Source organism: Mastigoproctus giganteus, chromosome 11 (assembly GCF_048544385.1).
Source record: "Mastigoproctus giganteus isolate SK-2022 chromosome 11, ASM4854438v1, whole genome shotgun sequence".
NCBI lineage: Eukaryota > Metazoa > Arthropoda > Arachnida > Uropygi > Thelyphonidae > Mastigoproctus > Mastigoproctus giganteus.
In genome coordinates, this window is record NC_143585.1 from 114,031,394 (window position 1) to 114,050,312 (window position 18,919).

General features: G+C 37.8%; 1 protein-coding gene across 2 annotated transcripts in view; it reads left to right on the forward strand.

Annotated features, from left to right (window-relative positions):
• The window catches only part of Gpat4 (Glycerol-3-phosphate acyltransferase 4), a 326,719-nt gene that overhangs the window by 78,646 nt on the left and 229,154 nt on the right, over positions 1-18,919 (forward strand). The window lies entirely within an intron of this gene.

Here is an 18,919-nt window from a genome sequence, read left to right on the forward strand (position 1 = left end):
TCACGGAAACAAATATTTTAAATAATTTGAATCAATTTTTTGTTGTTAATAAAATTATTTTATTTATCTGTTACAAGCAAAAAATTGTTTTGTTTTATTTTTTAACAAAAATGAATGAAAATAGTCTTTTTTTTATTGTATTATTAATTTAATTGATGTTATTGTTACCAATATCAAAAATGTTATTTTTTAATAGTTAATAAAAATGTATGCATTACTATGTATGTAGCATTTTATACACGCCCTTTGATGAACATGAAACACTATTAAATTCACCCAGTAGAGGAGGGGGGAATGATTTATGCACCAACATCGAGCCATGATGATGAAGAGGTTGAAGAAATGTACACCGAAATTGAGTGTCTTCTAGATGAGTAGAAAACCCACTACACTATTTTTATGGGGGACTTCGATGCTAAGGTTGGAAAAAAGACAAAACAGTGCAGAAAGGGGAACTATAGGAAATTTTGGAATTGGTGAAAGACTTGTGGAATTTGCAGAATCTCAAGGACTGTCAGTAATGAACCCTTTTTTCAAGAAAAGGGTGAACAGAAAGTGGACATGGAAGAGTCCAAACGGATTAACTACTAATGAAATAGACTTCATCCTCACTAACAGAAGATATATTGTGAATGATGTTACTGTCCTGAATAAGGTAAATGTTGGAAGTGATCACAGAATGGTAAGATGTACACTTGATATAGATGTAGGAGAGGAAAAAACTGACTCGAGTAAATAATACAAAGGTCTTTGAGATAACAGAAGAGGAGAAAAAGCAATATGTACTGGAACTTAAGAACAAGTTTGAACTTCTGCAGACTGCTCAGGACCAAGATATCGACGAGGTATGTTACAACTTTTTGAAAGTGATAAAGCCCAAGAAACCTATAGGGAAAAAGAAATCCAAAGAAGAAAAAATTAGTCAAGAAACACTTGTCATGATGAACTGAAGACGACAAATGAAAAGCAAGAAAAACACTGATAGGGAGAAAATTCAGTATACTGAGTTATGCAAAGCCATTAGAAAGAGTCAGAGAGGACATAAGAAGATTTAACACAAGAAAAGTAGAACAAGCATTAAGGGAAAACAAAGGATTTAAATCAGCAGCCATTAGCAGTAATACAGAAAGACAAATGATACTGAAATTGAAGAATAGTGATGGTGTACTTATAAACAGCAGAGAAGGCATAATTCAAATAGCAGAAGACTACTATAGAGAATTATACAAGGAACAGGGGAATGATGCCAGCAGTGGGTAAGATGGATTGAAAAGTAGCTACACATACGACATATCCGATATTCTTCCTGATGAGGTAGAACAGGCATTGAAGAAAATGAAGGATCAGAAATCCCCAGGGGAAGATGAAGTTACTGTAGAGTTGTTAAAATTGGGAGGAAGAGATATAACACAAATTGGCAAGGCTCTTCACAAAGTGCATTAGAAAAGGTTTGAGGCCTAAGTAGTGGAATAATGCAATCATAGTTTTGCTGCATTAAGAAAGGAGATAAATCAGAAATAGGAAATTATAGACCAATTAGCTTGTTATCCCACATCTACAAGTTGTTTACAAGGGTCATTACTAACAGATTAGAAAGAATACTTGATGAGAATCAACCAAAAGAGCAAGCTGGCTTTAGGACAGGATTCTCAACTATGTATCACCTTCACGTAATATCACAGCTAATGGAGAAAGCAAATGAATATAAAACACCATTATGCCTGGCATTTGTGGATTATGAAAAGGCATTTGACTCCATACAGCATAAGGCAATGTTTCAGGCACTGCAAAGACAAGGCATAGATACCCCATATATTATGATTTTGAAGAAAATATGTGAGGGTGCTACCTCCTTTATTAGACGAGACAAAGACAGTAGGAAATTTTAAATTGAGAAAGGAGTTCGACAAGGAGACACAATATCTCCGAAGCTGTTTACTGCTGCCCTTGAGGAAGCTTTCAGAAGATTAGACTGGTCGCAGAAAGGAGTCAATGCGAGCGGAGAGTATCTAAACCATTTACGATTTGCAGATGACATTTTGGTCATAAGCCACGATCCCAAAGAATTAGAAGGAAAATCTTAATCAGTTATGCACAGTTAGTAAGGATTTTGGACTAAAGATGAATATGGCTAAAACAAAAGTAATGATGAACAAGTATGTCACAGAAAGGGAAATAATGATTGAAGGAGCAGTAATTGAAAAGGTGGAGTCATATACTTATCTGGGAGAAGTTATTAGCTGTAATAATGATAAATGGCTGGAAGTCAAGAGAAGAATAAAGTTTGGATGGATAGCATTCAGGAAATATAGTCACATACTGAAGAGCAATATCCCAGTTTGTCTGAAATGTAAAATAATGAACCAATGTATACTCCCCACCATGACTTATGGAAGTGAAACTTGGGCACTCACCAAAAGAATGGAAGAGAAGCTGAGAACTACACAGCGAAGAATGGAACAAATTATATTGGGAATCAGACTGTTAGATAAGAAGAGAAACACATGGATTAGGCAGCAAACTCAAGTAAAGGACATTCTTATCAAAACTAAAGAACTAAAATGGTCTTGGGCAGGACACATAGTTCGAAGACATGATGACAGATGAACTAAGAAAATAACAAATGATACCCAAGAGGAGCTAGAAGAAAACCTGGATGACAAAGGCGGAGATGGATAGATGAAATTCATGAGTTTTTGGGTAGTAAATGGATGGCCAGTGCTCAAAACAGAAGGAACTGGAAAGTTGCTGGAGAGGCCTTCATCCTGCAGTGGATTGAAAATGGCTGATGATGATGATCCTTAGCTTGTACCTTAATTCTGTCTATTGTAGCAAGTGGGTAACCCCTGGTTAAGAATCTGAACAGTGGCACAAACAACTTAACTTATTCTTTAAAGATACCGAATTTAAAATTGTAGCCAGGCCAATACGGAAATTACACATTACTGAACAATCGCTCAGTCCTTTCCTCGCTTCCAAGACAAATAAATGACCTAGTATTCAACACTTCTTGCGGTGATTGTGACTCGTCTTATCAGGGTTCTACGCAGTTTCCTCTGAATTTTCATGTTAATCAACGCACGGCCTCAGTTCATGCTTTTCGTTCTGCAGTTTCAGAATTAGCCGTTAATGAAAAACACTTTTTTTATTTAACGAGGCCAAATTACTTAGTTTTTTTTTTTTTTTTTTTTTGTTAGTTGTTGGTGCAGTTCTTCTGTGGCCATAATGCACTTCCCAAAGATTTTACATTTTACTTTGATCCAAGCCCGAGGCGGGATTCGAACCCGCGGCCTTTGTGCTGCTAGGGAGGCACTTTACCCACCTGGCTAGCCTGGTCGGTAAATTACTTAAGTGTCCAACATAATTATACGAGACTAATTGCAGAAACTCTCAATTAAATTACATGAGAATTCTGTTAATGTTCACCGGCCATATCTAATCACCAACTCGTGGTCCTTTACATACATGCATGAATACAAATAATCCCTATTTAAGTTCAATGCTCACCCCTATTCAGTGATTTTCATTCCTGTGATCACAACATACGGTCAAAAAGCATTGTCAGCTTCGGGAAGTAAAATTGTTTTGCATTTTTTTCGTTAAATTAATTTTATTTAATTTTTAATTGCATAATTTGATTTTTAATTGTGTTCATTTGATTTTTAATTAATTATTTCTTACTGTAATGTAAGATTTTCAATTTTTTTTAAAAATTGTTTTGTTTTAATTTCTGGAGAGTATCATATGGAAGTGTTCTACCTACCATGTTGAGGTAAACTCTTATTCTTTTACAAATATTGATATAAACCTAGAACGTATTGAGCATTATAGCTCTGGTTCATACTATCAGACAGCTTTACTGAAATCTTAAGTTTATGACAAAAGGTTTTGTATTCAGTTTATTGGTTGTTTCCTCATAATAGTTAATTAGCTTTGAGAGACAAGACCTTCCCTTTAACAAAGTTGTGCAGTGATTGATGTGTAACTACATTCCAGTCAAGATGGTCCTGTTTTACTAAGTTAACCACTGATCCTGTTATTTTCTCTGCTCAGGTCACGCTTATAATTCTGTAATTTAATAGGAGAGACTCACACTCCCTGCATCCAAAGATTCTGTCTTATTGCTAGAGGTTTGCATACCTCTTTTTTTCTGTTGTTGTTAATATAATTTGTTAGATACCATCAGTCTAGTTATTATAAAACCATTTAGTTTCCAGTTAGAATTAGGTATACTTCTTGTATCTGCAATCCTGGAAACTTCATGTGTAAGTGTAGATTAAAAATATTTATTCAGTTTGTTAGCAACCTGAACAGGATCATGAATAGTTATGCTATATCCAGTGAACCTTTTCCTTCTAGTACTTTCGTCACAAGCATAGCTGTGTTAGCCTGCCTAACTTTCTTAGTAACTTGATTGCAAACTAATTTATATTCTTTGTAGACTTCTGTGTCCACAGGTAATTTAATGATTCAATGTTTCTTTTTCTTATTTAATTTGTCCCATAAGTTTCATTGGTTCATTTGTTATCAATGTAGGACTTGAATATTTACACTATCCCATTAAAACATTATGACCCCCTACCCAATAGTGGATATATTCTCTTGCCACACAGTGAGACACAGTCTGTAAGGCCCCCTGAACATTGCATGAGATACATTGTACCATGTTGCCAGGATTGCATTTTATCATCTGCAGTAGTCTGTGGTAAAGGATCCAAATGCCAGATCTGTCAATTTATGCGATCCCAGAGATATTCTGTGTGATTAATAACTGGCAAATTTAGCAGCGAAGATAGCACGTAGAAGTCACTTCTGTGTTTGGCAGATCACTTTCAAACAATACCAGCAAAGTGGCTAGGTGCATTATTTTTCTGGAACAGACCTGTTCCATATGGGAAGGCAATCAAGGTTGTGGGATGTACCTGAGCAGCTGCAATGATAAATAGTTTTTAGCATTCAGAGTGCAGCCTAAGGGTATTGAGGGCTCAAAGATATTTGCAGGAAAGCATCTTCCATACCAAAACGCTGCCACCAACTGGCTGTTTCTGTTGAACCAGGACATTGGAGCGATTCTTTTCTGTACCATCCAAATTGACATGGTAGGAAATCTGATTCATCAGAAAAGGCACTTTTTGGTGTATGTTTATTCATGCATGTTGGTAGCGGTGTGTGTGTGTGCACACTGTGGCCACTTTAAAGTCGTGGAGGTTTAGGCTGTCTGTAACAAATGTATGAAAAAAACATATAGAAGAGATCACGTTTTTTTTTTTTTTGCTAAACCGAAACACTAAAGGTATATGAAACTTTAGTACCATGCATAGGTTGAAGGGTGAGAACACAGAAAATACTTTTTGACATTAAACTTTATTTTCTTAGATTGTGACCATTAAAAATTACTTGTGAAGGAAGGTTGTTCCACAGAACAGAAGTAGAAGGATAAATGAGGAAGAAGGAAAGTTATTTCTGTGAGTTTGGAGTTGGACAGTGAATGAATTTTGATCAGTTAAGGCACTTGTTTGGATTGGTTTGGAAAAGAGCACTGGAATTACTGATGCCAGTTCAGAGGAACAGCACCCTTAAAGTATCTATAATGCTAAAAATTGAATATCTATGTGACAGTAAGTGGGGAGATTTTGTAGGAGACAAGTCATTAACCCAATTGCCCTCTTTTGAATGATCAAAGAGATTGAACTATGTTTTGGGGACATGACTCTAGATGTCAGAACAATATTCCAAGGTAGGGCAGATTTGAAGTTTGTACAGTCACTAGCTGTTTTAGAAGAAAAGTAATGCCAAGAGTGAAAAATGCAGGAGAAAACTTATGCCAGGTAGATTGGAAGTCAGAATAAACATCAATAAAGATAGGTGATGTCTATAAATCTGTCTCTTCATCAAAGATGAAACTCTCCAGATGTTAAGAACTTCATTTGATGATGCTTTATAAGCATCCTTCCTTGAATTACTTTGCCAATACTGCTTTAATACTAAATACTTATTTTTAATTTATCCATCTCAGATTTAATCTGAATGTATTAAGTATCTCGTGTGTGTTTATAAAAAGGTTCTCAGTAAGTTTGAGAGTGTATATACACTATGGAAAGATTTACTTCTCAGTCAGTTTTGAAATTATAGTAACTTCTTAAAACTTGGCACTCTACAATCTGTAATTCTTTAAAATATGGCAAGTTTTACAAAAATTAAAAATAAACATTTTAAAATCTGTTAATACTAACCTAGCAGTGGTGGTTGGACACCTGACAGGTGCCCCTCAAATAACCTTCCTGTATTAATCGTTAATCAATGATTAAAAGTCTGAAAATTTTTCGACATCCTAAACATAGTCAAAATTTACAATTTACTGCAATAGTATTTGAAGTTATTTTATTATTGTTTTCTTAAAGAAATTTGGCAAAAGCATCTGCCAAATGCCCTGTTACCATTTTTGCACCTATTTTGTTTTTGCTTGAGGAGTGGCATGGTATTGAACAAGTGGTTGATGCAATGTTTGTTTAAAGTTTCAGGTTGCTTGTTTTCAATCTCACAAGTTCAGTGAACATCTACTGTCTTATCGTAGTTGTTTGTTGAAAGATTTATTTATTGTTGTTTTCAGAGTGAAGATAATAGCACAAAACCGGATCTCAAAATTGTCACTACTCTGCCAGAAGCAATATACATAATCTCAAATTTCACATGCTGTGAAGGGTGTGGAGATTTGTAATAAATCTGTAAATGGAGGAAACTAGGGCTTACAATATCAAGATCCTGAATAATACTGGGATCCTGGTCATTTTTTCCAGTATTTAAATACCGGTATTGATACAAAAATACTGGTTTTTCAGTACTAATTTGAAAAAATGGTGCATGTGCCGAGCTCCCGGGGTAGGTGGTTTTATGTGAAACCTCCTTCTCTTTTCTTTTAGATATTTTGATTTGTATATATTGATTATGAAATAAAAGCTTCTTGTATTGTAAATATTTTATTGATCAATCACAAGTTTCCATAATTTCAGCTAGAAGACAAGATACAACGAATTTATGATAACTAAAGTAAGAGACATATACTTGCAATTGCAACGTATCTAAATGTATCTGAAAAACAGTGTCGATTGAGGTACCCAATCCTGTAGTTTAAATTGAGGGATTAGCGTTTAGAGTTACATCAAATGTTTCAGGAAAAACAGTCCAATGCGAAGGTAACTTTGAAATTGCTGCTCATGATCATGGATATTTTATGGAAATATTTAACAGCACTGCACCTTGAATTGAGTATGACAGCAAAATGAAATGAATAAAATCAATTATATCCTGTATGTCACTGTTAGGAGAAATACAGAGAACTATTGTAAGCGTCACATGGCTGTTGGGTAACAATCATTCCGCTGTACAGATATTGGCAACGGGCTGAAAACTGAATGTCGAACCAATCTGAGTATGGTGTAACAATGTGTACCTCATCCATCTTGTGATATATTTTGATTACAGCTGTCCGTTTGGCTTCACGCTTGAATTGAACCATGCAATTGAAGTTCAGCATGTTGACACTCTCATTATTGTCTAACCGAGTCTCAGATAGCAGCAAGATTTGGCATTGCTGTGTAACAGTGTCAGTGTGGTCGGTGTGGTGTGCTCTTAGGCTTTGGTAGTTGAGTAAAAGAACTGAGAGTTCCTGTCATGGATCAGTTTGAACAAGCTATCCTGTCTTGTTTGTAGCTGATTAGTCGTAAGCCTGGCAAACTCATTTGTAGGTTGATGGTGGATGTAGTGCTTCTCAGGCTGTGGTAGAATTCCTTGTTGCTGGTCGGTCAGTTATGTGTGACAAATCAGCTGCTGTTCGTACTCCTTTTCATGCTCGTAAAACATTATCGAACAATACTTGTTATTGTGTGTTGTTATTGCACAAGCCGGTATGAAAGTGATTTCTTTTTGCACAGATTGTGTAGTTATTCAACAATATACTTGTGATTCGTCTTGTGGCATGGCTGCGGGATTGTTGTTGTTTGCTTGCATGTATCTTGCTGCCTTCTTGCAAGCTAACTCTCTGATCTTAGGCGAGGTGGTAAATTCGTGCCACAGTCGTATCTGTTGTTCTTTGTTGTATTCGATCTTGGTTAATTTACTTGTGGTGCCGTAGTGTGTTTAGGGTCAAACGGCACCAGGGGTCTCCCCATCTCCGCGTTGTTTTCATTGTGGGTGAACCAGTTCGCTGGGAAATGGCAGAGATTTAAAAGTATGGATATTGTATATGTGTAGTGTCATGTACTGTTGTTCATCTGGTCCTTTAGCCACTGAACCCCTACTGGGGCCCAACGTTGCCCCACTTTCACCCCGTGGAGGCAGACCAGGAAACAACAGTAGACTAAGATTTGCTCTGGCAGGTCCTGCCGCTTAATTTCCTGAGATTTCTGCAGCTAGGACCAAAAAAAAAAAAAAAAAATTTTTTTTTTTTGGTAAATTCGATGAAAAATAACGCTAAATTTCTGAAAGGCCGAGTGTATGGGCAAAAAACGTAATTTGGAGATGATTAAATCAATTCCAATGTGTAGGGCATTCGCTTGCATATATGTGCAGGTAGAGTGGGTGGGGAGACTAAGTCTGGGGGGGAAAGACAGAAGTATGGAGTCAAGAGAGGAGGCGACCCCAAGTCACAGTGGGGTATGCCCATGCCCCACCAGAAGGGGAGTGGCGAGGAGGGGAGAAAAGTAAGACCATCTCCGCCCCCAGAGTGGTAGGGGTATTAAAGATGAGAGAGACTAGGGTGCCCTCTTCAAGTCGCCAAATGGTCTTTGGCAGCTGTGCTGCGTTGTCTATTTTATTCAGTTTCGAGTCGATTCAGTCCAGTTGCTCATGGGGTAAGCCCCATCCTTGTGTTTTTCACTTTCTTGTCTCAGGGTTTTTCTCTGAAGTAACTCTATTTGATAGTATTTTATGGTCTTGTACAGTTTAACTTGTGGTCTTTCATCAGACACGATTTATGGTAATTAGCAGTTTTTTCCTCTCAAAGAGGTCCTGCACATATTGAGAAAGTGCTCTGTATTCCTCTTCTGGGTCAGTAAAGTGGGATTCCAGTCCTTTTGGAAGGTAGTGTATCTTTGTGATCAGGATGCCTCTGAGATCTTCGTATTCTGGGCAGTCATAGACCAAATGGTTTCAGTTCTCGACCTTCCCACACGGCGCACTATGGCCATAGATGCCCATGCGCCTAAAAAAATTCTCAAACAAACAAACCCCACATGTGCAGTTGGGGTCCTTAACAAGGTGAAATCTGAGCAGCTTCTCGTTAAAGGGGCCATGACCAGTAAGCAGCGAAGTCAAGTGCATCCCCGGAAAGTACCAGGCTGGTTGCTTGGGATATATTTTGCTAAGATTGGGGAGAAATTTTCATGTGATTTCTCCTTTTGTTGTATCGTTCCATCTGTGTTGCCACTTCTGGAGTAAGTAGGCCTGTAATTGGACTTTTCCTGTTTTTGTAATACTCGCTGAGTCAATTATGAAATCCTGGAAGGTGGCAGCGACCCTCCCCAGCATGCAGGAAAAGCAAGCTAGCTTTTACAGCCTCCAAATTGAGGGGAGTTCTTCAGCAAAAACCTGCAACACTTGTGTGCTTACTGTTCTGCATGCTCGTGTGGTTGTTGATAAAATGGTCCTTTGTATCATATCCAGGGTTCTATTGACTGCAAGTGTTGTTTTGCTGTACGACACTCCGCAGCATAAGTTATCGCAGGGGTGAAGGCTGCCTTATAATACAACATTAGTGTTGTTTTTTTAATCCCCAGTCTTTTCATGGTGCCATTAAGTGTAAAGTATGTTTAGGGTCAAACGGCACCAGGGGTTTCTCCCATCTCCATGTGGTATGCATTGTCTTGTGATACAGATCACTGTAAAGGCCGGAGATTAAAAAGTAGATGGGTATTGTTTACGTGTAGTGTTGTGTATCGTTGTTTCTCTGGCCATTTAGCCGCCAGACTCCAAATGAGGCCCAACGTTGCCCGCACTTCGCCCCGTGGAGGCAGACCAGATACACCAGTACTTAGATTACTCTGGCATGTCCTGCCACCTAATTTCTTGAGAGCTCATGGTGCCATTAGCGAGCCCATTGGTAATGTCAGCTGTATGTTGATAGCGACGACATACAGCTATCCGATGACCGGTGGGAGCTCGTGGGGTAATCTGCCAATGTCAATAACTGACACCGACATTTTATAGAGGTTCTGGCAAGCATGTACTTCTTGCTCTGCATTCGTGCAACCTACAATGTCTCTTGTGACTGACTACACTTTCTCCTCTGTGGCACTAAGGATCATGCAGTTGTACTCTTCGACGGAATTATTTCACAAGTAGAGTTGTATACCGTTTGGGCAGAAGCAATAGAATTCCACCTGAGTGAAGAAACGTGACTCAATACGTTTTTGCTCATTCTGATATAATTTAGCTGTTACCAATTTTATTTAACACAGATGAGAATGCGATGTCTGACTGGTGCATAACTTGATTGAACTTATGGTATTTGAGACTGTGCCAGAGAGTGGGGCCACCGATGCTTTGTTTTATCTGTTTATAGATGGATTGCATGAATCAGAAGCAGCTGACTTAAGTCCCCAATTAGGAACGTCCTGCTCATTTCGACATTTCCAGTTATCTGTTTTAGCCTCTTGTTCATTTGCGATAACAGCTCAGCACTGATCATATTGACTTCGTCGATTATTAGCATTCTGACTGATCTGTATTCTTGTGTGACTTTCACAGAAAGAGGTAGATTTCTTGAAGTGGATCTCTTGAGGGTAGTGTGCATAGTGGTTCTGTTTATCACAACGGCAGCCTTACCAGTTAAAGCACATGTAATGTAGGCATTACAATACCAGTCTGTATTGCCGAAGCGGTTGTATATTTCCATTGAGGTGAATCACAAACGTTTTGCTACAATCAGCTAGACTGGTCAAGAATATCTGAATCGGTTCACAATTTGGAGATAAGACTCCAAATTACATGCACTAATAGAATCTTTTGCTTGTTGTTGGCCATTCCCATTAAATTACAAAAGTCCTTGTTGGTCATTAAGTTTTTGCAGTTGCGTCAAGTTGGTTGAGCGTGACAAGCTTTAGATCCTCATTCATCTCACTGTCTAGATGATTATAAAAGTCTTGAAAGGGGTCTTCTTGGAGTCACGTAACAAGGCTCTGCAGATTATTACTGCATGCATCGTTGGGGTTGCCGTTGTTTTGCTTGACACATAGCCTTACAAATTTCCATTGTTTTGCGAATGCCCACGTTTGATTCATAGGATTTATACTGTTCTAATATGAGCTCTTCATTGTCATTGTAGAGAATTTTTTTATAGAATGGTCTGTACTTGTTAACAGGAGAGACTGCTTCTACAGGGATGGGATACACTTAAATAGAAAGGGTGCAAGAATGTTTGCTGATGCTATATCGAGGCAGTGTTAGGTGCGTCGGAAAACTGCTAGATTGGGGGGGATACAAGGACTAATAGATTAGCAGTAGCCACTGGCAGAGGTGAAAGTGATTCTTGCACTGCTTCTATTGGAATGAGCAGCAGCTTGGAAAATAAGATGCAGGATATTTCAGAGACTGCTGGAAGTAATTGGGGTACAAGTAAACACATGGGTTGTGTTAGGGTAGCTAAGAAAAAGAACATGTGCATGTATACTTGCGTGTACACCAATGCTAGGAGTTTGGTAAATAAATTTGATGAATTTGAGGTATTGCTCAAAGCATCAAAAGCGGATATTGTTGGGATATCAGACATGGTGTCACGCAGATATAAGTACAGCAGGCCCCCATTATAACGCGGTTCGCTTTATGCTGATTCACTATAACGCTGTTCTTATATTATAACCCGTATCTGACTATAATGCTGTCACAGATCACTATAACGCTCTTTTACAGATTGCATTTTTTGGCATATTTAACGAAATCGCTTCATTTGATGGAGCGGATAGCTTGAAAATGAATATTAAAACAGCATTAAAACGTTTCCCACGCTACTTGAGAAATTTTCTTACACGCTAATTTAATTGCAGTACAGTGACTTATTACGTAGTTCCGAGATCAACATTTTAAAAAATGATCAAGTACGTTGCTTGTAATATTTGCGTTATATGCATTTATCCGAAGTCTAGTCATCACTCAGTACAGTATTAGACATTGTGCGAAACGGACAGTTTACTTGAACATTGTATCGTAATTAATGCAACCAATGCAGTTACATTTTCGAAGAGTTAATAATGGCCGATAAGAAAGAAAAAGCAACAACATCTGAGCGCAGTACGAAGACTATAAATATAAGAAAACTACTGAATTTGAAAATTAAATTAGACGTTTTGAAGCGAATCGATTCTGGTCAAATACAAGCGGATGTGTGCCATAATTTAGGACTTGCAAGTTTAACTGTAAGAACAATTATAAAAAAAATAAAGAATTAATTTAAGCAGCGGGAAAGATAGCTGTTCCACTGTAAGCAACTAGGGCTAGGCCGGCTATTAGGATTGAAATGGAGAGACTAACTAATTTTATTGAAGATAATATCCAATGCAGAATTCAGTTAAGTTAAATATTATTAAAAAAAAAAAAAGAGAAAGATTAGCCAATATGATGATCTGAAGAAAACTCACCTAAAAAAAAAAAAAGTGGAACCATTTAAAACTAGTAAGGGCTGGTTGAATAGATTTAAAATCCAGTGAGAAGCCGCAAATGCAGAAGGAGCCGAAACTTTCAGAAAAGAACTTGTTAAAATTATTGAAGAGGGATATTATGTGTTATACTTCTCAGCAAGTTTTTAACATAGACGAAGCAGGACTTTTGTGGAAACGAATGCCTAAAAGAAGTTTCATATTGAAAGAAGAAAAAAGCATGCCAGGTTTCAAAGCTGGGAAGGATCAGTTGACTTTATTGTTGGGTGGTAACGCTGCAGGGGATTTAAAATTAAAACCCCCTTTAGTTTATTTGGAAGAGGGCCAAAGTTCAACCCAAAATCGACACATTTTTCATGATTAAATTCATCAATTAAATTAGATCAATTAAGTACATGATTTTAATTGGAATTTTAAGTTTAATTTTGATACATAAGTAGTTACCACATAATTATATACGTATGTAATGCAGAATATTTTATATGTACAAATATTTGAATATTAAATATTTTAACCGACATTTGTACGTCTTTTCACTACCGTTTATTATTGATTAGGAAATATCCTATGGCACCGACCACAACTCACAAATACATATATTACCTTATGGGAATATGGCGCTCACTTAGTGCGGATTCACTTAGCGCTCTGTTTTTACGGAACGAATTATCAGCGTTAAGCAGGGGTTACCTGAATGCAGAACTGGAATGCAAGACGTTGGGGAGTACAACGTCTACAGAAAGGATAAGAAGGGGGAAGGAGGGGTTATGCTATTAGTTAAGAAACACATAAAATCCAAGGAAGTGAAGCCAGTCGACATCGCTGGACAGTGCAGTGTCGAGTCAGTTTGGTGTGACATAAGCATTGTGAGATAAAAATTGAGAGTAGGAGTGTGCTATAGGCCTAATGACTCTGATGAGTATAATAAGATACTGTACAGGGAAATAGAGTGGGCCAGTAAATCAGAGAGTCTTATAATGGGGGATTTTAATTTCCCAGATATTGACAGGAATTTGTGGGTTGGTCACTCACACACTAGCAAGGCTTTTGTGGATGATTGTTTTCTAAATCAGCATGTTCGGGAGGCAACTAGAGGGAGCAATACTCTTGATTTGATTATCAGTAGTGATTCTTCATGCATTAAGAATCTGCAGATACAGGAACCACTAGGTGGCAGTGATCACAGTGTGCTGAAGTGGGATTTACTCGAGGAGGTAACTACCATCAGGGGTAAAGGGAAGGGTTATTGCTTTCATAAAGGCGACTACGATGGTCTGAGACAGTATTTAAATTCTATATGGTGGGACCAACTTCTGAGACAGTATTTAAATTCTATATGGTGGGACCAACTGATGTTTCCAACAGCAAACTCAAAATGGGAAGCATTCAAAGAACTTATCTTGGAGGCTACTAGGCTTTACATACCAACTAAGAAATATTGTTCAAGGTTTAGGCCTAAATGGATGTCAGATGAACTAATGAGACATATGGCAGAGAAGAAAAATGCATGGGATACATATAAATTAACATGTGACACAGAAGCCTATGATAGATATAAGTTGATGTGTAACCAAGTTACAAAGGAGGTTAGGCAGGGGAAGACAGATTACGAGAAATCTTTGGCAAGGGATGCAAAGAAAAACAGCAAGGAGTTCTTTACTTATGTAAACTCTAGAAGGAAGGGGATGAATCAGATTGTCCACTTGATAACGATGGTTCAACTGTTTGTGATCCTGCTCAGGTAGCTAACAAACTAAATCAATATTTTGCATCTACATTTACACATGAGGAGTTATTCAGAAAGGGGAATGCCATAGATGAAGTAAACACTGGCAGAGAGCTAGATGATCTTGTAATAATTGAGAGTAAAGTGGAGGAGAAATTGTTGAAGATAAATACAAGAAAGGCACTTGGGGTGGATGGGATCTATCCAGTTATATTAAAGGAGGCAGCAAAGGAAGTAAGCAATCCTTTAGCCATAATTATGAGAGCTTCCTTGGACTCAGGGGAGGTAACCACAGACTGGAGATGTGCAAATGTAACCCTAATTCACAAAGGAGGATCAAAAGCTGACACAAGTAATTATAGACCTGTGAGTTTAACTTCTGTTCCAGGAAAATTAATGGAGGCACTTGTTAAAGAAGCACTGCAGGATCATCTTTACAAGAATTCAGTTATAGCTCAGACACAGCATGGTTTTTGTTAAGGGAAGGTCTTGCCTGACCAATTTGATTGGATACTATGATGTAGTCACGAAAGAATTGGATGCAGGGAATAACTTTGATATTATATATTTGGATCTTAGAAAGGCTTTTGATACTGCTGCACATGGAAGACTGCTGCACAAATTGGAGCAGTGTGGCATTGGTGGCAAATTGTTGCTATGGATAAAGGGATGGTCGAATGGCAGAAGACAGAGAGTGGTAATTAATGGACACGCTCATAGTGGACTAATGTTATTAGTGGAGTCCCTCAGGGTTCAGTGTTGGGTCCATTATTGTTTTCTGTATTTATAAATAATATTGATGATGGTATATCAAGCTTAATGTCCAAGTTTGCAGACGATACAAAGGTTGGCAGGGTTGTTAAGGACGCTACTGATGCTATGCTGCTACAGCAGGATCTGGAAAGGTTGAACAGATGGGCTGAGAGGTGGCAAATGAAGTTTAACATTGACAAATGTAAAGTACTACATATGGGAAACAGCAACCCCAGAGCAACGTATCAACTGTGTGGTAGAGAATGAAAAGGACCTGGGGGTAATTGTGCAGGCAGATATGAAGTTCTCTGAACAGTGCAGACGGGCTGCAAGAGTAGCTCATGGTGTCTTATCAATGATGTACAGAATTTTTCTAGCAGGGATAGGGACGTGATTATTCCCTTGTATAAGGCTATGGTCAGACTGCACCTTGAGTACTGTATACAGGTCAGGAGGCCTCATTTCACGAAGGATGTAGAGCTGCTGGAACGAGTACAGAGAAGGGCAATAAGGTTAGTGAACGGAACGAAGGGATGCTCTTACAAAGAAAGGCTTAAGTTTTGCAAATTACGGTGTCTGGAGACTAGGCACCGGCAAGGTGATCTGATAGAGGTTTACAAAGCCTTGAATGGTTTGAGCATGCTCAATGCTGATGGGATACTGCCTCTTACTCAGAATAATCACCTGAGAGGGTATAAATTCAAATTGAGGAAAGACAGATGTAAGATAGATGTGCAGAAATTTGCCTTAGCCAGCGGGTAGTTGGTTGGTGGAACAGACTTCCATCCCTTGTTGTGGAAGTTGAAAGCCTAAATAAATTTAAGGCTCAGCTAGACAGGTATTTCGAATGAACGGAGGGGTGAAGTGGAAGGGTTTTTTTTTTTTTGGCTGATTCTGCCTAATCTTGCTTTCTTGAATCATATGCCTCTACTAATGCTAATCTTGACATGTTATTTCTTACAGTATCTGTTTTCTCATTACAAAATGGAGTGTACAGTGTTACCATCTTGCACTTGTACTCATTGAGATCCTGAGCCATGTTATAGTTTTGATAGCGTATTATGCATGGATATGTTGTTTTTTGCAGATACAGTTAGCATTGCATGTGTAATTTTCAATAAAGCATTACAGGGTAACATGATCCAAGTGGTGTGGTATTTGTCAAACCAATTCTCTTTCCATATGTCACACAAATCCTCTGCAAGATTCTCCTAGTTCATCTCTTCGTTACATTGCCTTACTCTTTGTCGCTTGATTGGTCAAACAGTGGGAATGAAAAGTACTACTGTGGAGATCTCTAACATGGGCCGACAGAAAGTACCAGGCAGCTTCTTGACTTGTGATCTCAGTGTGTTGAACACGTCGCTGGATAGTTTTCTCATGATTTTTACAATGTCAAACTCCAGGTGCTTTGTCTCTGTAAATTACTGATCCCTTGGTTCACCTTGTTCATGTGCACAATGACACATGCAGCTCAACAGTATTCCTCTGTAATGAAATGGATGTCTGTGTTTGATTTCAATATTACAGTTGAACAGGTTGAATGGATTGTGCCAATTCTCATTCGGTTGATGTCTGAGAAATACTTTTAGCTGATTTATGCCAGCTCTGAGCACATCCAAGTAATAGTCATAGGAATTTACATTGTTCACCCTGAAGAAGGCAACAATATCAGTGTAATTGTTATCCTCTAGATTTTGCCACATCTTGTAGTGAGTGGCGTATTTTACTTTACAACCGTCTGTCAGCCACGGTTAACCCCTAATATAGTGGTTGAGCAACAAGGCATGAATGGTGCTTCATATCAACTCGTCTGTTGTTTATCTGGTGTTATTTTCTTGTAACATGTGAATGTATGCAAGTTTGAAGCTTGATGTTCCCCAAAGCCTCGCTAGTGGACACAGACACTAACTTGTCGATCATTGTGATGGTGCCTTCTTTGTTCTCACAGAGGATCTTTGGGAGTGTTATTTAGCCACAGCAAAATGTGTGCATGTGGTCTACTGCGACATTGAAATTAAATGCACTTGAAAAAGTTGACCATGTAAAATTGACCAAACAGGCTATAATGTTTCAATTGAAATATGTTCATAATTGCATCCACAATATTCTTGAAGTATATCGCACAAGTTACAGCATCTTCATTCACTAGTGTTGCCTTCTGCATGAAGTCCTTGTTGCTCGTGTCATTCTTACTAATATTGTGCCCGTTATTCTGTAACTTGTACAATAGCTGAAGCAAGTGCAGCCAACTGATTTCATTGGCATTCAGAGCCAAGAACACTGTAGGTTTACAGCTATCTAATCATAGCAAATAGTCATGCTTAAGTTGAGTTTGCAATTGTCCTTAGGAAGGCAAAATTGTTTTCGATGCAGCTGTTAATGTATTCTTTGGATTGAACTTGCTTGCATCAGTTTAGTATCTTTATGTATGTATTTGAAAGCCACGGTTAACCCCTTCGTGGAACATTTTTTTCTGGAAAATGTGCCATAATGGATCGACTTTTTTTATTTTACAGATTAAAAGTATACAATGAGTATTCATGCGAATACTCATTGTATAGTTTTTTGTAATTTTTATTAATTTTTTTGTAGAAAATACATAGGAGTAATTAACCCATTTGGGTTATCCCGAGTTATCTTGTGTATGCCAAAAAGTGTGTGAATTATAGATTTTTTTTTTTTTTAATAAATTAGTGCTTGAGCTAAAAGAAAGGCACAGAAAAACTCTTCATTCCTCATTATATAAATAAATTTAAAAAATCAAGTGGAACGCACAAGCAATAAGCGTGAACTAACTACATTTTGACACATGGCCACCGCAAGTGGACAGGCAAGGTAAGCATCGCTTATGGACGGCAGTTCAAGAGGGTGCCAAAATATTTTTCGATATTGTTTTTGTGAATTATTTTCGTGGATTCGGTATTCTGTATTTAGGACAGCAAATTATATTTTGCTTACTGGCGGCAGAGGAATGCGTGCTACTGTTCTGACATTGCTGTACAATATAAGTAAAATGAAAACCAGTCGTCTGCTGCCAGGCGTAAGAAAATCCTGAGAAATCTCTAGATTTACCTAGTTAATGCAAAATTAGCCAGATAAATGCCCTGCAAAATACATTTGTCCTAAATTTGGAGGTATTATTTTTGCTTCGAGTATTATTGTATCCCGGGATATCTCGGGATAATCCATGAAGGGGTTAAAGAGCCTCTCATTCTTAATCTCTTTATCTTCATTGCTATGTAAAGGAGGTGATATGGAGTAACACTGTGTTGATGAGATTGTCTGAGCTTGCTCGTTGCTATTGTGAACGGAGTCGTAGGTAAATTCTCTCTGAATGTTCTGAATTGTCCAAGATAAATGCTGGGAAAGGACAGTCTATGTGCTCATCAAACAGTAAGCTTTGCAGTACGTTAGTTTCTCCTGAAGGAATTCTAAGGTATTTATCATCACTCCACAACATTTTCTGTTGGGCAATGAGACTTTCCTCAATTGGAAATGCTTTGCTTATGTTGTCTATAGCCAAATTAATTTCCATGTGACTGCCATCACAGAATGACTGATTTATCATGATTTGATACAATCAATAGAGGCATGTCTGCCAAATACTTAACCACTTGCTTTGAGGAATAATCATTATAATGATTATTTCTGAAGAAGGAGAATAATTTTTTCTTATTTTCATCATGTTCTGACATTTGCTGTGACTATTCTTATTGTCATTTGTTTATATTTAACAAATTGAATATTTTTACCATTTACATTTTTACAACTTGTACTATAACTTAGTTGG